Source organism: Meleagris gallopavo, chromosome 3 (genome assembly GCF_000146605.3).
Source record: "Meleagris gallopavo isolate NT-WF06-2002-E0010 breed Aviagen turkey brand Nicholas breeding stock chromosome 3, Turkey_5.1, whole genome shotgun sequence".
Classification (NCBI taxonomy): domain Eukaryota; kingdom Metazoa; phylum Chordata; class Aves; order Galliformes; family Phasianidae; genus Meleagris; species Meleagris gallopavo.
In genome coordinates this window covers 65957628-65965344 of record NC_015013.2, presented here as the reverse complement: position 1 = coordinate 65965344, position 7717 = coordinate 65957628, and positions in this window count along the sequence as shown.

Sequence of the window (7717 nt, the reverse complement as noted above, 5' to 3'; positions counted from 1 at the left end):
AGAAAGGGGAAAAACAAGACAAGATGCCACATGCAAATCTTACTTCTCTCTCCTTCAAGTGCTAAAAGGGTTTACCCATGTGGACTCATAGGTATGTATAGTGAGATGTTTACAGTGGCTGCTTGTTTAAGAAGCTAAAATCTTATTAGCTGGGTCATGATATCTGTGCCTGCCTCAAAGCCACTGCAATAAAACTGAATGAGACTAAAGTATAACTTGGGTCCCTTCATTAATATTTCAAGAGTGTCCTGTGATATTTGTGAATAAGTTTTATTTACTTCTACCTGGTTTTTAGACTGAACAAGTCTCCTTTCAGTGCCTTTTATTCATTGAATGGGTAACAAAAGCAGTGAGTAGTGGAAGCAATGACTTCAACACATGCGCATTCTCCAAAGACTCCAGAGCATGACACACAGCTACTAGGTCTGTATGTGTTTCACACTTTTGGTGAACACAGGCATGCCTAATGATGTTGTTGACTGCCCCTTTCTTCGAATTTTAAGTCTGTGCTCTAGTGGAGACTTAATGCACCATCAAACTGGCTCTGGGGCATCTTGGTAGATTTAGCAGAAGTTGTTTTATTCTTGGGTCTCCAAAAGTTACTTGTCACTTGTTTGAGAACTGCTAAATCATGGCCTGAACCTCTGATTGACCACCTGATGTGAGCAATGAGTCAGCCCTGGGAGTGCAGATGAAGGCAATTCACCTGTGTTACTGGAAGGGGTGGAGCTCGGCTCCACCTCTCCTAGACCTCATTTAAGAGCTGACTACCAGTGGGGAAGGATCTCTTCTGGAGATCGCTCCTCTTAGAATTTTCTCAGCAAGCTCAGGATGAGGGTAAGCTTTCCATCCATTCTTCTTTGGTGTGATAACCTGTCTAGCCTAACTTTCCTGGATATTTCTTAATTATAACATCGTATATTCATTGATTATCCATCATCTCTTAATAGAACAATCAGGATAGAATAAATTGTGTCTTTCTGTTTTATCTGCTCTTGTGCTAACTTCTTTACATGTACTTAAATTATTGACAAGGGTGAGCTGATGCTACTCATGAAGACATGGCTGTGGCTTAGCCATGAGGCTGTTGTAGCATGTTGCTCTTTCAGCTTTCTTGACTGATATCAGCTGTAGCAAGTTCAGCAGACATTGACTGCCACCCTGATATGAGTTGTCCTGAACTGCAGTGAAGTTCCACCGAAGCACAGACAGGGCAGTTTGTTTCAGAGTTATGGTTAAGGCAGAGAGGCTCTTCATTGCAACCCTGATCTTGCTTATGCCCAGATTGGGTCCGTTGTGACAAAATATGTTGTAGAATATGGAAACTCAAAAGATCCCAGAGTAACTTTACCATGTAAGGACCTGGATCACCAAAAGCACTCTTTAATTACTTGCTGTAAGAAACTGGCCTATGTTCTGTGAAGCATGCTGCTAGGACCAATGTCAACGTACTTTGTAAACCTCAAGTTCTTCTTCTCCAGCAGCTATAGAACATTCATTAGACCACTGGCAAACAGAAGCTGGTATGGCCAAGCCAGAAGTCAGAACCTGCCCAGAAGCCAATATGTCAAGATGAAAGCATTTTAATTTCTAAGTTCTCTTGTCTACAATACTACTTTCTAAATTTGTTCATGTGCCATTTTGTCAAAAGACAGTTATCTTTTATGCAGTTTAATCTTTCTTCCAAAGCAAACTTTCAGCTCATCAGTAGAATGGATATTGTTCTTTGAGACAGGGACAAGATCGTTAGCAAACAACAGTGGTGAATGCAAATGTCATGCTATTTTAAACTTGCCATCCTGTTCTGCTTAATTCAGAACATAACTTACACAATTGAAACAGAAGTACAGAAGAAATTTTTGGTGCAAATAATGACTCCAGACCTATTTCAAGAAGTCTACATAAGGAGCTCCAATAGGTAAACTTACTTTTTTGTGTGTGTGCATGCTTAATGCATGCATAACACTAGGAAAATTGAGCCCTTTCACCATGTGGTGGTGCAGTCTTTTGTTACTGTTGATATGTCTTTATCTCTGTGACTAATCACGTAGGAAGAAACACCAGCACTTCAGATACCGATATTTAAGATGATACTGTGATTTTTACAGTGCTTTAGCTAAAACTTACAGAGGAAAGTACCCTAGTAGCTTTCAAACTTCTTTGCTCTAATAATGTGTCCATTGTTAAATGCTCAAAGAGAAAGACTTTACTTTTTTTTTCTTGTTTTTACAAGCACTTGGCAGGTCATAAATAAAACAGGAGAAAAACAAAGGAAGTAAAATTGTGCCAGCCCCCAAAGCACCTCAAGGTTCATTTAATTGTCAGGACTTTCCCAGTGAAGAGAAATTGCTTGTATAAAGCAAGATGTAAATCATTTGATGTGGGCAGTGTTCAGTTTCCCAATCTATCTTATCCATTTTCTTTTATTCTACTGTATCCCTTTATATTTATTTATATATATATATATATAAAATGTTAGCAGCTGCAAACTGGTTAAGTTCAGATTACCTTAGTAATGAATACATCCTTAGATATCCCATATTTCTTCCAGTTGCAGGGAATTAAATGTGTTGTAACTGTAGATATAGTTGATAACACTTCTAATAAAAAAATTATATATTTGTGGAACATACCTAATGAGGTTCAATAAGACCAAGTGCAGGGTGCTGCACTTGGGTCGGGGCAATCCTAGGTAATTATACAAACTGGGGGAAGATCTCCTTGAGAGCAGCCCTGTGGTAGATGAGAAGCTGGACAGAAGCCAGCAGTGTGCACTTGCAGCCCGGAAGGCCAACTGTGTTCTGGGCTGCATTAAAAAAGGGGTGGTCAGCAGGGAGAGGGAGGTGATTGTACCCCTCTACTCAGCTCTTGTGAGGCCCCATCTGCAGTACTGTGTCCAGGTCTGAGGCCCCCAGTCCAGGAAGGATGTGGAGCTCTTGGAATGGGTCCAGAGGAGGGCTGGAGCACCTCTTCTATGAGGAAAGGTTGAGGGAACTGGGCCTCGTTTAGCTTGGAGAAGGGAAGGCTCTGGGGAGACCTCATTGTGACCTTTCAGTACTTGAAGTGAGCATATAAACAGGAGGGGGAACAGCTGTTTACAAGGGTGGATAGAGATAGGGCAAGGGAGAATGGTTTTAAATTGAGACAGGAGAGGTTTAGGTTAGATATTAGGAAGTTTTTCACTCAGAGGGTGGTGACACAATGGAACAGGTTGCCCAAGGAGGTTGTGGATGCCCCATTCCTGGAGGCATTCAAGGCCAGGCTGGATGTGGCTCTGGGCAGCCTGGTCTGCTGGTTGTTGACCCTGCACACAGCAGAGGGGTTAAAACTACATGATCATTGTGGTTCCGTTCAACCCAGGCCATTCTATGGCACCTGGAGTTCAAAGTTGGGGTAACCTACGTATTTTTGTGAGAGGGCCTTACAGCTTCAGTAAGAACTGTTAAGAATTAGTACTTCCTCTGGAAGGAGGGGAAAAAACCTAACAACCTGACCTTGAGGAACTTTTCATGACAGATGACCTAGCCATTTCTGCATCTGTGATTGTGTTGTGTTTCTTTAACCCACTTCAGTTTTACATGATTTCCTTTCTTTAGTTCGTTCAGATTAAGGGAAATACTCAAAAGACATTTGCAAGAGCCCATTATATTTCTGTATGTTTGATATTTAGACCTTCAAGATCATCAGTTCCAACCATCATTTGATCTACTGAGTCTTGTCAGTAAAGCACGTCACTTAGAGTTCTGTCTGCACATCAGTACCTCCACTGCTGTACTGAGTAGCCTATTCTTCTCTTAGAATTTGTTACTGACACCACCTCACTGCACTATCCTTTCAGGTAGGCATAGAGAGTGGTGAGGCCACTCCTCAGCCTCCTCTTCATCAGATCAAACAGTCCCAATATCTTTAGTTGCTCCTCTTAGGTCTTGTTTTCTAGTCCCTTCAACTACTTTATTGCTTTTCTCTGAATGTGTTCCAGAAACAAAATACTCATCTTGCTGTGAGGGGCCCAAGAACAAACACAGTACTCAAGGCGTGATCTCAACAGAGCTGAGTCCTGCAGCTCACACTATTTCTGACATAGGTCAGGAGGCTGTTGACCTTCTTGACCACCTAGGCACACTGCTGGCTTACAGTCAGCCAGCTATCAACCAGCTCTCCCAGATCCTTTCCTTCTGGGCAGCTTTCCGTCCACTCTTCCTGAAGCCTGTACTACTATGTGCAGTTGTCACTACATTGGTGCAGTACCCAGCACTAAGCTTTGTTGAATGCCATGCAACTACTAGATGTGGCCAATTGATCCAGCCTACCCATAACCACATGCAGAGCCTTCCTACCCTTAAGAAGATAAACAGTTCTGCCTACCTTAGTATCATCTGCAAACCTACTGGGGGTGCACTTGATCCCCTCACCCAGATCACTAATTTAACAAAGTGAAACAGAACTGTCCCCAAGACTGAACTCTGAGGTGACAGTTTCTAGATAAATGTGTGAGACTATGCATGTGCGAGCTTCTTTATTAAGCATTTTATGAGCAGATATGACAGACTTGACAATAAATTAATGGCTAAATATAATTTTATAGCTACATGTATTTTTATAGCTTCCTGAAAGCGAAGGTTTGTACAGACTTGCTTTAATTACATAATTATAAAACAATTCATAATGGCAAAAAGCTATCAGTTGACATTATCCGTGTATGTCAGCAACAGTTTATTTTGCTGAGCTTTTTCTTAACTCATGACTCCCTCTAATTATTATACTCTGCAAGTCTATCAAAGGTGAATACAGATTCTCACATGATAGATATTCTGATACAGTCTGCATATTATGGTGTTAAGAATGTAATTATAAGAAGCAGGCACTTCTAAGGAAATTCTTATCTAAAGAATTGGATTCCAATCTGAGGATTTCTTTGGCAGATTTAACATTGCCCAACTTTTTTTGACTCTGTTTGCCATGGCTGACTCATACATTTACTACTTCAAAGTTGCCATACCAATTAGTTTTTTGAAATGAAGAGTAAAGAATAGACAGGCTTACTCTTCGGCTCAAATTGCTAACAAAAACCTGGAGTTCTCTGGATTGCTGGAGATGATTGTCACTGTCATTTCCATGCATCCCTCTGTACCTCACAAATCCCATTTCCCTCAACAGAGAACCAGAGGAAGCATCATAATTCATGCCAACATTTAGCTCACAATGTTATTTTTCTAGGCTGTTTTCACAGCAAACTTCACTCCTTTACCTTTTAGCCTCTACTTTTCTGCCTCTTGGACATCCAGAAATTAAAGGACACATCAAATTGAATTGTTACATGATCAAATAAAGACTTTTGCTCCAGATTAAGACTCAAACTTAGGTGTCTACCTATTTAAACTGTGAACAGAACCTATGGAGTGATTCAGCTTACCTAAAAGAACCACTCATTAACTTGTAGGCTAGATGAAATTCAACAGATGTCTTAGTCCAGACTTCCAATGCACTCAGGGTAATGACTGGCTCTGTACTGTCTCTAATGGCCTTCCAGTACTTGAAGGGAGCATATAAAAAAGAGGGGGAACAGCTGTTTATGAGGGTGGATAGTGATAAGACAAGGGGTTTTAAACTGAGGCAGGAGAGGTTTAAGTTAAATATTAGGAGGAGGTTTTTCACACAGAGACTGGTTGTGCACTGGAACTGGTTGCCCAAGGAGGTTGTAGATACCCCATCCCTGGAGGCATTCAAGGCCAGGCTGGATGTGGCTCTGAGCAGCCTGGTCTGGTGGTTGGTGACCTTGCACTTAGCAGGGGGTTGAAACTTGATATCTTTGTGGTCCTTTTCAACCCAGGCCATTCTACGATAACGGGCAGCTTCCTTGGATGCAGACGCTTGCATTTGATTTTTTTGATGTCAAACCAAACTCCAACCTACAGAATTAATTCAGTCTTTAAAGCTTAAAAAAAACCAAACGCTAAAAAATAAAAGAAAACACATAGGACTGGCAAATACCACTTAGGGTATACGAGTCACCCACACCCTTCCTTAATAGCAGCTGAAGGTCAAGATTCTCAAAAACATCTAAAACTTCAATACCCATGTTGGGGAGCTGAACTTAGCACTAGCTCCACTTGGAAGGGGCTTATTTTATAATTTAAAAAAAAAAAGTGCCTCCTGGGTTAAGCTTATCTTGTTGTACAGTAGTCAAGAGGAACAGATGAGATGAACATAGACAATCACGGTGAGATGAGTCTCTGGTGCTGCCACAAATCAGCACATGCCTTCATTTAAGTGAAAAAGTACGCCTGAGCTAAGGCTAGAGATTATGAATGTTTCATATACGTCACTGTAAATTAAGGCTAAGAGCTATATTCCCCAATTCTGATGAAAGTTTACTATTTTAGTTTTAGTAGAGCATGTAATTCAGTTTCTCTTCCTTTAATTACAAATGCTGCCTGTACACTTTTACTTTGTTCATTTTACCTCAGTTTATTGGTTGTTAAGAAGGCTGGTCTCTTTCCAGAAGCAAACTTCAATGTCTCTTCTAAGATGATCAGAGAGCTGAAACACCTCTCCTATGAGGAAAGGTTAAGGCAACTGGGCTTGTTGAGCTTGGAGAAGAGAAGGCTCCGGGAAGACCTCGTTGTGGCCTTTTGAAGGAAGTGTATAAACAGGAGTGGGAATGGCTGTTTATGAGGGTGGATAGTGATAGGGCAAGGGGGAATGGTTTTAAACTGAGACAGGGGAGGTTTAGGTTAGATATTAGAAGGAAGTTTTTCACACAGGGGGTGGTGACACTGGAACAGGTTGCCCAAGGAGGTGATATGCCCCATGCCTGGAGGCACTCAAGGCCAGGCTGGATGTGTCCCTGGGCAGCCTGGTCTGGTGGTTGGCGACCTTGCCCATAGCAACTTGGTGATCATTGCGGTCCTTTTCAACCCAGACCATTCTATGATTCCATGATTCTGACTGCACAACTCAGAGAAACAATGAATTTGTACTCCTCATTTCCCCTTTTTGGTCACAGTGACCAAAGGCAGCTGCATGCATAGGAGGGGGGGAGCAACACTGTACACACAGCACATCCCTGAAATCAAACAGTGCCTCGGAGGCTGGAGAATGGGAGACAGCTGAATGTGAGGAACACAGTGTGATGCAACAATACAGGTAGCTTGAAAATCAATACTGACATTTGGAGGAAAGTAGGCGAAAGGTAAATAACCTCTTTTGAAATTTTGTCAAGGTCTTTTATAAAAAATACATTTATAAAAAAAGAGGTGAAGGACAAAGGGTCTTGCTGCTACTTTGTTTCAACTGATTCCATGCAAATTGCTGCAAATCAAATCAAATGCACTTGCATCACTTCTTGACAAGGATCTAACACAAACACCTTCTGAGGAAAAACTTGAAAGAGAGTAAGAGTTGGGCTTCAGGAAGATATTTCATCTTTAAAAAGAATGAATTGTTCAGTTAAAGCTAAGTCCTAAAAGTGACTTAAATTGACGATTAACATTCTTTAACAGATTCTAATTTAACTGCAAATACATGACTTTTTACTCTTCTCCCTCTCGTTTTCCAAAATGCTATTCAATACATGAATTTTACAGACAATAACCATTCTTTGTGCCAAACTAAAGAACACATTTAAAATCACAGAATCATAGAATGGCCGGGGTTGAAAAGGACCTCAAAGACCACCAAGTTTCAACCCCCCTGCTGTGTGCAGGGTCGCCAACCA